This window comes from Gavialis gangeticus, unplaced genomic scaffold (genome assembly GCF_001723915.1).
Source record: "Gavialis gangeticus isolate Ggan-Ray unplaced genomic scaffold, GavGan_comp1, whole genome shotgun sequence".
Lineage (NCBI taxonomy): Eukaryota > Metazoa > Chordata > Crocodylia > Gavialidae > Gavialis > Gavialis gangeticus.
Window position 1 is genome coordinate 12460499 of NW_017729015.1, and position 14545 is coordinate 12475043.

Below are 14545 nucleotides of genomic sequence, written 5' to 3' on the forward strand. Positions count from 1 at the left end.
GGGGGGTGGTGGGGGGGGGGGGGGGGGGGGGTGGGCATCCAGGTAGGCAACAGCAAGGCAGGCTACCCCCTCCGTGTTCCTTCCCCTTCCAAGTCAGTGCAGTGACTCCAGTATACACTGGTGTAACTGAGAAGAGAATTTGGCCCTCAGCCATTCTTTTTTGGAGGGACTTAAATTTGGTGGGGTTGGAAATGGATTTGATTTTGAAAATCAATGAAGGAAGGCGATAGTTTGATCCTGGAGCATTTTTCATCTGGGGACCTGTAAATGGCCTACTGTGAAATGCAGCTGTGAAATGCAGCTGCTACTGCTGCCTCAGTTTCCCTTTTGCTATATAGTAAGTCCCTTTACCAGCATTCCCTTGTAACCTCTAAACCTTTTAGCCTCTAGCCTTTAGCCTCTAGCCTTTTTGAACCACCGTCCCTAGAATGCCTCTGTTCCAGGAAGTGGATTATGAAGACTTGGAAGTGTTCACCTTCTTTTTTCTTCCTGGATGCAGCCTTGCAAACCCCCTGGGTGAAAGCTCTCCGTGACTCCTTTCCCCCCATTCTCCTGGTGTGGAAGGCTGAGGCTCTGAGAAGCTAAGTGACATGCCCAAAGTCACGAGAGTGAATCATTGGCAGAACCCAGAATAAGCCCCGTTGTCCTCTGACTCCAAATGTTGTGCTTTAGCTGCAAGAATTAAATTGCTCCCTGGATGAAGAACTTGCAACCAATTAATAATCACTACCAAAAAATAATACTTTCCCCTAAAAAAGCTGACAGAGCACTTACGTACCTCATGGAGGGCAGGGGGTTGCAACATAATTAATTTAGATTTGAAAAGCGTGGGCTGCTTGGATGAAGGGCTCTGTATCAATGCAACATATGATTATTACTATTAACGTGAGCCTTGCTGATGGTTTTAGCTGTGGGGCTGGGCCTACTGATACTCAGGAGTATTGCTATCATGGCACCTTTCCAAACAGCAGAAGTGGGAGCCAGGCTCTCAGCTGCACCAGAGGCCCCAGTACTCCACACTGGCAAAATAAAAGGGCTTCCTGCTGTACTGATGCAAAAGCTGGATGCTGATCCTGCTCCCTGCTGTCAACATGAAGGTTAGACTGGGCGTGGAGGTCTTCTAGAGGTGGAGCTCCTGGCTTCTACCCTGAGGGAGCTGACCAAGAGGACAGTCCTGGGGTTGCCCTGCTCTTTCTATACACAGCTGTGTGCTCCCAGTGCAGGAATGGGGTTAGTGGAGGTCTAGGTAGCAAACTCATCATCCATCCAGAAGCACCTTACAGACCAGAACCAGTCTGCATAGCATTGAGGCTGGAGTAACTGGCACCGCTGTTTGACCATGCTAGTAAGTCTATCCTCAGTGCCACAAGGCCTGCTTACATTGCTCCTGGATCCAGGCAGAGCAGCAGAGAACGTCTGAGAGCTTTACAGCTGGGAACAGAAGTTTGCAGCCTAGACATGGTCCTAGATGCCTATCCTCCCTTGGTCGGTGTAAACGGGGCAGAGACAGGGGACTTGGATTCCCCTCCCAATGCAGGGACTAGCTCTCAGGTTAATGAGTGCACACAAAAAAAAGAGCCTTGCCACTTTTTTACAGCACAGTGGCCAGTTTGCCGTACCTCATCCTCTGCTGATGTTGGCAGCCTGCTGCCTGGCTTTGAAGGAGCCCGATTGAGAGTCATATGCTTAACTCCAGCCTCTTCTTGTTGAGCACTGGCATGTGGACATCACACATCCATATCCAGATCCTCCTCTGGACAAGGTTTTGGTGCTCTTTTGGCAGCCAGGCTGAGGCAGAGAGAGATCTGGGCCTTGCTCTGTTCTCCAGAGGATTCCTCATCTCCAAGGATTTGGCACAAAAAATGTGCTGGGAGCATAGGGCGCATCCTGGAGCCACTTGGAGGAAGGGAGTGGGAGGCGACATGACTTCCCAGAGCTCCTCACATGGGATCGGTTGAAGCATATGGCCCTTGCATGCATGGATTGCTGCTCTCTCCTGTTCGATTTAATTGCTCATCTGGCTAACGGGCATTCCAGTTCCGATGTTGAAAAGGAGCTGCTGGCAACACTTCCCAGGTGCCAAACCTCCCCCCCTCGCCAACCTAATTAAGTTAAATATTAAGGTAAAACATTTAAAGACATTATAATAGGGGCTTTAATTAGACCTGTAAAAACCTCTTCCTCAGTCACTGGGGCAATCATAAGGCGATAACAAATAAATAAAAATGAGTCAGTAGAGGATAAAAAGCTTGAAGCATGAGTAATAAGCAGATCTTTATTCCCCCTCCCCTATCCCCCTCACTACAAGTGGGTGTCTGCCATCCAAAATTCACTTCTATGGCACTACATTGTTTATAGAGAGTGTCTTTAATGCTCCCAAAAACTGGTGTTGGCAACCTGTGATTCAGGACATCACACTCATGAGATGTTGAAATGAATGCATTTGAATTTCTCATTTGCCTTCTGATTTCTGGTTTTGAGTGCTCGTGTTGTTCAGTAGTGCTTTCAAGCTCTTCTCTAACCACGAGGGTTAAGAACTCACTCTCTCTCCATCTCAACGAAAGCCGAGATGAGCCCATCATCACCTGACACGGGAAGCTAGCGCTTCACGCGCCGTGCAGCCAGCAGAGCAGGCAACTGCATCCATGGGAGCACAGGCAGCAGCCGTTCTGCTCCTGTACCAACCCAAATGCAAAACCCCCTTGTCCTGCAACACACATGGAGATAGCAGGATGTCAAGGGGACCGTATCGACCCATGCTTCCTTAAAAATCAATGCATTTTCTTCTCCTCTTCCCCTCCTTCCTAGTTTCAAAATCACAGGAGCAAGTGGGCAATGGATTCAGGCTCCTGGTTCAAACCCATTGGACAGTTATGTAATATTTGCCTCTGTTCATTCCCAGTTTCAAGGGAAATTGGCTGGTACAATCCAGTGGCAATTTCTGGCATGGTGACTGCATTTGGGCTGGACTTGCAGCCAGGAGAGTGAAAAGGGACTTGGGAACCTGTTGGCTCAGACTGTGGGCCTATCACTTCCATCTCAGCGCCTCAGTTCCCCCCTGTACAATAAGGATAAAGTCTTTTCATTTCTCTCCTCCCTCTAACTTGTAAGGTCGTTGGTTCAGGAACTTTCTGTCCATGAGCGTCTCAACCTGCAGCTCCTTACCCAAGTTAGTTAAAAACTACTGCGCACTGCCGCCAAGCATAAATGGACCCCTGGGAGGGTTTGGCCCCTTGGGTGGGTTGCTTAGCCTGTGCTGTGCTCCGTGTTGCTGCAGCTACACTTCGCTGCACCAGAGCCAGAAAGTTAGAGAGAGCAGGGGTACGTCTGCAAGAGCTGCAGTCACGGCAGTAGCAACTAGCCCAATGGGCCCTGATTGCAGTGCTTCCAGGCTCTGCCCCCACACAAGTAATAATAATTAAGCTTCTGTGCTATTTTAGCAGTCACTGAGCAGAGGCTGCTTGTTTCAAGACTGAACAGCTCTGCTCTGCTTGTTTGAGATCTACGCACCAATCCTTCTTTTTTATGCCCCCCGCCCCTTTTTTTTAGGGCATCTCTAAAGTGAAGTCAAATTCAAAACTACACTGTCAAGAGAAGCAGGTGCAGTCCATTGTGCCTCTCCTCTGACCGGCTCAGCTGGTACTGCTCGCCCAGGTCCCGGTGCTATAACACCTGACACCCCATGCCCTGAACAGCAAGGATTTTGTGTGTGGCCACAGGCTGCTGCTTTTTAATGGCTTTGATACAGAACCAGCCGCAAGATGAAGGCAGAGTGGGGGAAATGAGCATATCATAAAGACAGCACTGGGGAGCAGAAATACTTCTAAGCCCAGCCAAAATGGGGCTGTATATAATGAGTTCCCCTATGTAGCATCAATGTTGGAAGGTGTTTTTAAATATATATTTTTTTCCTGGGTAGTCCGGGGTACACTCTGCTCACCTGATTCACGGTCCCAAGCAGAGCTCATATGCTGCCTAAGAAAGGCTCACCCGGGTCCCTACAGCTAGCTCTGAGCAGCCTTCACAACAGCCCCAGGTGAAATGGGAATCCTGGGTATGAAGCCGAGGAAGGGCAGGGTCCCAGAAGGGGCTTGGCTGCAGCCACACGGTGCTTTGCAGCATCTTGAAGGGTGCAGTGATACAGGGCCCCTCTAACACACTCTGGCTACTCCAGCTCCCATCATCCCTGAACCAGAGATGCACAAGCTGCCTTGCCTCTGCTCCGGCACTGCCTGCTGTGATTGCCCCTGCAACAACGAATCCCTTCTGCTACTATCTCCACTCTTATTCTGGGCACTAAATGGCTGCATTCAGGTTAAAATCCTTAGTATATTAGTACACAGAGAGATGCATGGGGCTGGAACAGGCACTGGCATTCTTCAGAGACATGTGGTTTAATTGCAGTGACAGAACCAAAAAAACCTCCTGCCACAGCATTGGCTTGGTGCAGAGGAGTTTTACAGAATGAAGTATATGAGGCAATTTATTTTCCCTCTTGTGCCGCTGTCTTTTCAATTCATTTTCTTGTTTTTTGTGTCAGACAATAACTGATCAATGAGCATCTGCTGTCGGCTCATCAAGCTAATGGCAACAAGCAAAGTTAAGATACCAAAAGCCAGGACTGCTATGGGAATAAACATCTGAGAAGGAAGGAAGGTAAGGAGGGAGAGGAAAGAGTTCTGTGTTCGCTGGAAGACGCTGAAAATGATTAGGAGGGGCATCAAGGTAACCTTTGAGCAAAGTACTCTTACAGGAGCCGTGTCAACGGAGAGTGCAGGCGAGAGCAGCTAGAGATCTTTCACAAATGAAAGAAAAGGCCGGAGTTGCAGAGCCGCGAACCATTTGGAATTGATTAGAAATGGAGGACAGGGAAGGTCTCTCTCACCCTTTTGCATTAAAAAAACACCTTCAGAAGCAGAAACCTACTTTGCTTCTTACCTTTGCTGCCCTTAATGTAAATCTGGTTTAAATGGAACATCTTGTGTAACTTGTGGGTCAATGCAATTATTTGTAGGCCTGTGCGAGTAGGCAGCTATTCAGTCTGGCTTCAGATCCGGCCGCTTCGGATGTCAGGGATCCGATCCGGAGCTCCGGACCGGCTTTCTGCTTCCATCTGCCCAAAGCGACTCTGAAGCTTCTCCAGATCCGAAGCACAGTTCGAAGTCTCGCACAGCCCTAATTATTTGGTATCCAACTCGTCTGTGTTTATTGACAGTATGAGAACCTATAGGTCTGGGACAGACATTGCTTAAACTGGTTTGACCCAAATCAGTTAAGTCTGATACTACACTCAACCAGGTTTATCTCAAACTGGTTTCAGCCTTTTTCAAACTGGTTTATGCTCACTGAAAGTCTGCTCTCTTACAGGTTTAAACCAGTTTCTGATCACTTAAACCAGTTTATGTGTAATGTCTGTCCCTAACCATAAGGTCTAACTACAGATGAACTCCTCCTCTATTCGGTTCTGATGTCCTCTGTGATAGAGGACCTGGAGGACCTAATAAGGAGCTCCCAATCTGCCACCCTAAATACTATAGGAAGCAAGGGAGGTCTTTCTCTGAGCCATTCTTTCCAAAGACAGGACAATGAATGAGGTTAATTTAGAGCACAGATGGACAATAAATCAAGATCTCCTTTGTACCGCATAGGAAGCTTGCATTTAGATCATTAGTTTGTAAATTTTTGCAGCAGGGACTGTTAACCATTTACCTTGTGCAAAGCCCACAAAACGGGGGCTTCCTCTTGTACAGGACCTTAGATGTCTCCATAATATAAATGACAATAAAGATTTGGATCCATACTTTGTGCCTGGCTCCTAAATGTATGATGGATTGGCTCAAGCCTCTGACTCCTAATGCAGTAATCCCCCTGACAAGCCATCAGCTGGATTTGAGTCGGGGACCTCAGAACCAAGCACAGACCTCTGCTACATGAGATACGAGTATCTCCTTTTGGCAGGAGCAGCAGCAGCAGGCTGCTGATGTGGTCTAGCCAGTTAGTAGAGAGACACATAACATACTTTATCTGCCCATTGCTGTCAACTTCAGGATAGTTCAGTCTTAGGCCAATTTTTTTGGCTCTGATCCATCTCTAGCACTGAAAGAATATTTTAAATATGCAGATGAAGATCTGTTACCCTGAATTCAGTGCGTCATTGTTTCTGCTGTAAAAGCTGGGGGGATGTTCTTGAGGTCAAAGAAGAGAGCCACGTGGATCCTGTTCCCAATATAACTTCACTAGGACCTTGAGCAAATTGGTCTCTTTGTAGCTTGGTTTCCCTTCTGTAGGATGGAGATAATGATAACCCTGTCTCATAGGTGGCTGCAAGACGTTTGGAGTCGAATGCTCGTATAAACATCTAGATAGGCATCCTATTTTCTGTTTCATATCCACAGTGTTCAGACCTTCATTTCTAAACTATCCCCTCTGCAGGATGGTGGTAGCAGGATCACACCAGGCATCTCAGTGAAACTAGGCAAACATATTTAAAAGCTTCAGTCCTTTTTTTTTTCTATTAGGACTTTAAGTGGCAGTCAGATATAGCCCCATGGTTCTGCATTTTAAAGGCAGAAGTGATGCTCTGACACTCTGAACAGATGTAGAAAGTGGGGGAGATGGCTGAGAAACCATTCACACTTTAATTTTAAAAATAACTCAGGCCCTTCTGTACAGGTTGTACTAGCCCGAGGACTATCTCTGACAGACTTTGTCAAGCTCTCAGTGAAGGCTGAGCTTCAGGTACAGCTAGGTTCACCGGAGCTTTAAAAGAGCAAAGGATTAGAAAGTCTAATTTACTCTAGTTCAAGAGAGGCCAAGATATCTGAGATAGGTTATGAATCCTGATAGATTAGTCTATTCGTTCCAGTTAAGAGTGGCATGGGGTTGAGGTGGGGGGAGGAGGGGGGTACAGGGGAAAGAATGTGTTCCCTCTTAGCTATCCTGGTTTGCAAAAACAGTAGGGTTTTGAAATGAAAAAATATAATTACGTGATTTAATGTTAATATACTGCTAAGTGCATAAAACTGCTCTGGAGGGGTTGCAGTTTTGCAGGTGCCCTGCTGCTAACCAATCACTGTAGTTATAATTATCATAAAATTTGCAGGGGGGGGGGTTCTTTCCAAAAGCTTTGAAATGATTTCAGATCAGCTAATGCATCCTTGTTTACCTCTGAACCAGCAGATTAGTTGTGTGTTGTTCTCATGCACAAAGGTGCTATGAAGCTGCTAAGCCACACACCTCCACTGTCAGTGACTGAAAAGGTTAAAATGCACCTTGGCCTTGGCATTGGGGGTGGGGGGCAAAGCCTGTTTTAAATGTATGTGTTCCCAAATCATTTTAGCAGCCCAGTGATTATCCACGTTCTTGGTATGTTTGGGAAGTGTGGTTAAAACAGGCTCAATTCTATTTATAAGATTAATTCTTATTTTAAAGTTGCTGGGTGCATCTATTTTTATAACCTGTCACAGAAAGCTACTGTCTTTTTAGGAGTCTAGGTGGGAAGTGAACATAGTGATGGAAGGCAGAAGTGAATGGCTGGTTAGTCCTACTCTTAGAGCATGCCAGAGACACTAACATTATACACAGTAAAGAAATATCCTCCTTTTTCCTCTGTTTTCCAGTGAAAATTCAAGTAGTGAAACATTCAGCTGGAAACCCCATTCTCCTTCATAGGCTGGGTTCCTTGGTGATTCCATATTTCTCATAAAGCAACACATTGAAGAGAGGAGATGGCACATCATGGGATGTACACCAGAAGTGATGTACTCTAGCCAGGAACCCTAGCTCAGGACAGAGTTTGAATACCAGGATAGGGATGTAATATGAGCAAACTGCATTTCCCATAAGATGCTGAAGCAATAAAAAAGTTGGAGGGTGTTTTTTTTTTAAAGTTGTGTATTAATAAATCCAACCTATAAAATAACAGATTGAACATTAAAAATATATATTTACCCTCCAAAATATACACAAGGACAGACATTAATCTTCTATCAACAGTGCCAACACAACTCAAATCAAAGTCCACAAAACTCTTGTGTTCCCTTGCTCTCCTCCCACCTGTCTCCAACAGTTCCTCAGTGTTTCTGTCCATGCCAAGCCTCTGTCTGTCTTCATCTCTAAGCAATAATTCATTGCCTCCTTTTCCCTGGAATTCTGCATGGCTCAAATCTCATTATCAGTCAGTGGCAAAAAAAAGGTGCACAGCATCCTGGGTTGTATTAACAGGATGCAAATTGAGGGAAGTGATTCTTCCACCCTATTGAGCATTGGTGAGGCCTCACCTAAAAGGCAAAAGTTATGAGGGGAGGCTGAAAGAAGTAGGGTTATTCTGTGTGGAGAAGAGACAATTGAGGGGGGATTTCATAAAAGTATTCAAATACATGAAGGGTGATTATAAAGAGGATGGAGATGGGCTTGTCTCTGTGGCTGCAGGGACAGGACTAGGAGCAATGGTCTCAAGCTGCAGCAGGGGAAATTTAGGCTGGAGATTAGGAGGAACTTGCTGACTGTGAGGGTGGTCAGGCTTTGGAACAGGCCGCCTAGAGAAGTTGTGGAACCTCCATCCTTGGAAACTTTCAAAAGCAGGTTAGAGAGATGCTTTGCCTTATAATGACCGTATGATGTCCCTTTCAGCCCTACTTTCCCATGATCATCTTTGATGGCCAGAAAATGCTATTTAGAGGTTTGCTTTTGGGAACTGGCTTATAGGTAAAATAGATATTGTATTAGAACAAGGGTCCAGGGCAATGGCAAGGGTTAATTGATTTTTAAAAGCTTGTTTGTGACAAAGTTTCCTTCAAAGTCTGCTGCGTCTGACACAGGCAAGCAGTAAGCAGACACACAGGCTGGAAAATTGAAGATGTGTACCACACTGTTCCATAGCATGAGATAAGGTGGCGTTAGGACACAGTGCCCAACTGAAGAGCCCTTGAGATTTCCGGTTTTGAGGAACAGATCAAATTAGAAGAAGACCAGAGAAAGCCCAAATTAAGATGTGTGCATGTGATGGGTTTGTGAAACAAAGGAATATGCTGACAGGACAGAATGTGGACAGTATTACAACCACAGGGAGACCAATCAAAAATGCCCAGAGATGAAGAGTCATCAGGAGAAGGCAAGAATACAAAAGGAGTGATTTCATGGCACCAAAGGGTCCCCAAGAGGGGAACCCAAGGCCACCATGGACAGAGGGAGGGTGGGTCTTGGCCTCTGACCTCCAGGCTGCTGACATCTGACATTCAATAGAGAACCTCATAGTGAAGCTCATTCACGTACTGGCAACACGTACTTTGACTCAGTAAACCCTGGAACTGGTAGATATAGAACTGTTTGCATTATTCTTACCTGCTATCATATCACTGCTGTATCAACAAAATTTACCTGGAGAGGTTGTGGGTTTTGGGCCCACCTGGAACAAGGTATCTGGCTCTTAAATCCAGTGCCAACAATCTTCTCCTCCCAGCTTTAATTTTAAAATGTATTTTAAATTTATTCTTATGTGTTTAGTCATAGAACTTGCACTTCAATATTTTAAAATGTTTCTCAAGTTTCTGGTTTGGAGGCAGGAGAAGGTTTGTTTTTAGCTATTTCCCCCAGATTTCCAAGTAAGCATCTTTTTGCCTTCTCTGCTGTAGAACACTGACTTGATAAGACACATTTTCCATTACTAAGACATCCCAAGCTTCTTGAAACCAGTAAGTAATTTTAGGGATGTCGCTTCTCTTCCAGGTTTTTGCAACTGTAATTCTTGCAGCCACTAGAAGATGAGTGATCAGTTCCCTGTGACACTTATGTTGCAGAGTTTTTAGGAAGGTTCAAGAGGAAAGGTTATCTGACGGTTGTCATCCTGTTATTTCCTTTATCATGTCTCTAACCTTTTCCCAGAACAGTTTAATTCTGGGACACATCTACCATGTGGTAGAATCCACTGAACTGACCATACTCCCTTCAATATTTTCCTGTTCCTATACCATAAATGCATGTCATGTTAAGTAATGAAAAGTTAAAATGTTGTTGAACTGAAAATCCAATTATCTGCTGAGGATGGGAGAAGAAAGGGGGAACAGCTTTCATGGAAAAATGTTAACCAGTCCTGCTCAGAAGTTACTTCCTGCTGCATCTTGGCTTAGTCCAGTTATCTGTGCTGCTTTCCAAATAATTTCAGGGGGTGAAGCGCTGTCTGCATGAGCAGTCTGATGCACAGAGAAGGCAAAAAAAAAACCCCACAAAAAAACTTGTGTGGTGGCTGTGGCTTTGCGCAACACTTCTTTTCACCATATGTTCAATCCTGCAATGGATGAGCTACTTAAGTGTATTTGAAGGTTATGACAGACACCTGTAAACAGACAGATATTGATAAAAATGTCACTTGGAACCAGATAGCTGCCTTTCTTGCGATCTAATTACTGCAGGTGGCAAAGAGCCTAGTGCTGCCAGCAAAATGCAACAAAGCAAACATGGCTGGGGTGCCATTAGTGGGAACATAATCAGGGCCCTATTTACCATTCTTTCACCCTATCAGTCAGTGGGGTTATTCCTGAGTTAAACCAGTGCAAAACTGGAGCAGGGGAGAAGAACAGAGAATTCCAGATTTCCTTCTGTCTGGTTGATAGGATTGCTGTTTGACCAAAAGTAACAGCTGAATAGTGCTAGGCCAGTAGCTAAATGCTTGAGACTTGCCAGCTTCTTTATTCCCCTTCTGAGAGGCTTGCTCCAAAGGAAGCCATTGAACATGAAAGAGTCTTATGCTTTGGTGCACTGTAAATCATTCTGGAAAACATACCAGGCAAAGTGGAGTAGAGATTTGCTGATTTCCTCAAGATCTTATTTTACAGCATGGGATGGGCTTTCAAAGGGGGAAATAATATAGGACCCTTCCATTTTAGGTCAGTCTTGAGACATGGGTGGCCCCGATTTTGAGAGGGTGCATGTTCTATGGTTTCTAGAGGCAAAAATGTCCAAAAATGTAGGCACCTAAAATCCCTAGCTTCTTCTCCGCCCCCCTCCCCCATCAATGTACCAAATTTTTCCTGAAGCCTATGCTCTGAACCTAGCTAAGTTTGTGTTGACTAGGACTATTGAAATTGAAGCCAGATAGAATTGACTTGGTTTTTATTTCATCCAACCCAGTTATGAGTTGTCTACTGTTACTTTATCAATTTTAGGTCAACATACACAGGTTAATGTTGCATTTGGTTCTGTCTGAGAGAACAATGTTATCCATTAGGGCTGTGTGAAATTTTGCCAGCTGTTTCATTTTGAAGCTGTTTCGACTCATTTTGAGCTCAAAACAGCGAAATCAAAATGATACAGAGGACTTTGAAAAAGCCTCAAAACAAAATGAGGCCAGTTGAAACGTTTTGAAAGTTTTGAAACATTTCGAGTTTCGAAGCAGCAGCCAGGTAATGGGAGGCAGGGGAGATCCAGGGCTGCACTCCGAGTGACTCCGCAGCCCCATGTGGCTCAGCGCTGCGGGCAGCGCAGCTCTGGCTCTCTCCTCCCTCCCACCGCAGGGCTGTGCTCCAATCAGCACCACCAGCTCCACCAGCCCGGTGACGGGAGGCGGGCAGAGTCGGGGCTGTGCTCCGCCTCCTGCTACAGGGCTGAGTTCCATGGGGCTGTGAGCTGCTGGGTACCGATCGTAGTGGAGGGAGACAGAGAGCAGCCCCGGGGCTGCGCCCCACCTTCCTCCACCAGGCTGCAAGTGCCTGGGAACCGAACCTGGTTTGGGGAGGCAGAGTGCAGCTCTGGGGCTGCGCCCTGCCCCCCACACCAGGCTGAAAGCCACTGGGGCCTGAGCCCAGTGCAAGGGGGGCAGCTGAGTGCCCCCCTCCACTGGGCTGCAAGCAGCTGGGACCCAAGCCTGGTGTGGAGGGGGGGCATAGTGCAGCCCCCGTGCTGTTTCCACCCCCCGAAGCAGGCTGCAAAGCCCCCCAGGTTGCGCCCCGCACCAGGCTCAGGTCCCAGCCACTTGCAGCCCTGCAGAACTGAGCCTGGTGGGGGGAAGCCGAGCACAGCGCCAGGGCTGTGCCCCATTTCCCTCCACTGGTTTAGCTCCCAGCACCGGTCCCAGGCATCAGCAGCTGCCTCCCGCTCGCACCCCGGGAAGTCTGCAGGCTCTGCCAGACTCCTCCCTGGGGTGCGGGCCCCGATCTGCTTGGGATCGCATGAGGCTGCTCCTTCTCCAGTTTCGTGCTTCCCCATTACAGGCAACGGGTGAAACATCAAAACAGTGTGGAAATGGCAAAACTCTTTTGACCAAACAAAACAGAACAGTGCTTTTGAAATGAACCCGAACTCGTAACAAAACACTGTGCCATCGAAATGTTGAAACAGAAGTCGAGGCCCTATTATCCATCCCTCACTTGCCCGCAGCCTTAAATGGATTGCTGTCATGGTGTGTCTGGGTGAAAAGCTCCTGTTTGTTTTCCAACTGTTGTCATATTTCCTATGTGCAGGAAGATAACTCATAGGTGGCAAAACTTGGGCTTGTCCTGATCCTTATCCTGTGGTTCAAAGTAACAGGTAAGGTATGTAAAGGGAATGGAGTAGCAGAAAAAGGCAAAAATAGAAGGCTTTGAAATAAGACAGCAGCTTAGTTTTCCAAGCCATCAGCAGTTCCTCATCACCCGTCTTTGGACCCACAGATAAGGTAATCCCATGATTACCTTATCTGTGGGTCCAAAGATGGGTGATGAGGCCTATCCAGGATCAACAGGTTCTATTGCAACTAGGGAACATATTTCCACGCACGGTTGTTTGCTGTGGTTCTTGGTTCGGTCCGTGACAAGCTGTTCCTGCTGCTCTTGCTTTTCCATCTCCTGTTGCCATGAAGTCTCAAAATACTGAGATCCTTGCAGCAGGCTCTTCCTCCATTTGGGGTGGTCTCGGGCATTAGTTTCCCATGAGTTGATGTCAAGGGTTTCCTGGGGTCGACGGTGTAGATGGCGTTGTAGTTCAGGCAGTGGGTTGAGGGTTCACATCCTCTGAGCCATTTTTCCAGCTCTAAGACAGGCTCCAGGTAATAGCCATTTCATTTTACTCTGCCTTAGTGCTTCACCTGTGGGAAACTGCCTCCTTTCACTCTCTTGGTTGTTTAGGTAGCACATTCCCTTGAGCAGATACTGTGGTGGAAAATGCTGAGCCTAATGGGGGCTTTTAGGACCTATTGCAGTCCAAATAATAATAAAAACAGTTGATTCTCAGCCTACAGAGAGCTAGTTTTATTTGGTATTTTGCTAGCACTATAGGCTTCACTCATTCTCCCATCACTGCAAGGAGCTAACGTGTCTTAACTTTCCAGTGTTTCCTTAGCACTTTGCAGAACAGCTTCACTACTTCGTGTCAGCTAGGCAGATAATGTGTTTTATTGCTGCATTTGGAGTAACTTGCTAATATAATATCCTTTAGAAAACACGAAGGCACCTTAAGAGGATGCTATCCTGGCCCCATCCATCACTGGAAACAACCTGATGACAATACAGAGAGAAATGCCTACAGTTTGATGTCCTTTATTGTGCACAACTCAAAATAAGCGTAAGAGCATGTTCTTGAGAACAGAGCACTCCTATCTTCAGGGGATATATAACTATTAGCAAATGAATTCTCTTCCCCAATAGTCCCCTCTGAGTGCTCCTCAAAGCTTGAGAATATGATATCTTTGTTTGCTGTTAGGAAAAAATAAGCGGAACCACTTGCTATGCCTGTAATGCTTGGATATACCAAGAGGTAATTTAATCTTTTTGTAGGAAAGCACACATTGAAAGGCCCCCAGAATACTTTTTTAGATCTCTGTATTTGTCAGGATGAAGCAAAAGCTTATGTTCTGATTCAGCTTATTGGTTGGAGCCCTCCCCCCACCTATCTCCCCAAGATAGAGGAAATAATATTAAAGACAAGGAAATGGTAGCATTAGAAAATCTTTTAGCATGCCTAAGTACAGAGCAGAGCATGATGCATTGTTTGAATGCAGATATGGCTTTCAGAGAAGAAGAAAAAATAATGAGAAGAGGCTCTGTCAAGTCTCAGTACACCCAAGTTTCCCTTTTTTCCCTGTTTTTGAGTTCCTGTTGCATGCGAGCACTTGGCTTGTATCCTCATGCTGTCAATAAAAACGCAAAGTGTTTGTAGCAGATAGGGGATTAATGCAGATTTTAAGGACTATATTTAGAAGTAATTTAGCTATCATCAGTCAAAGGGGTGGGGAGATATGTGATGGTTATTCATATCAACTGAATATTCTATTGATAGAAATACGTATTAACCCCAACCAAGTCTTATTCCATCATGGCTTCAGGCCCGAACAAATATTGTCCCCAGAGCAACAAAGAGAACGGGGCATTGCATTTTAGCGAGGCGAAAAGCAAGGAAGCAAGTAGCAAACTTGCTAATGAGACAGACCTCTAAAGTTGGATTGATTGTGCTGGAGCTAGTGATATACATCATGATAAGCAGTAAAGCAGGAGGAGGGAGGCAGACATCTGGGTGACAGTATTTTTTTCTTTCTTTTGATGACACTGGTGTTCGATGTATTTTTTAAGTTCGTTTC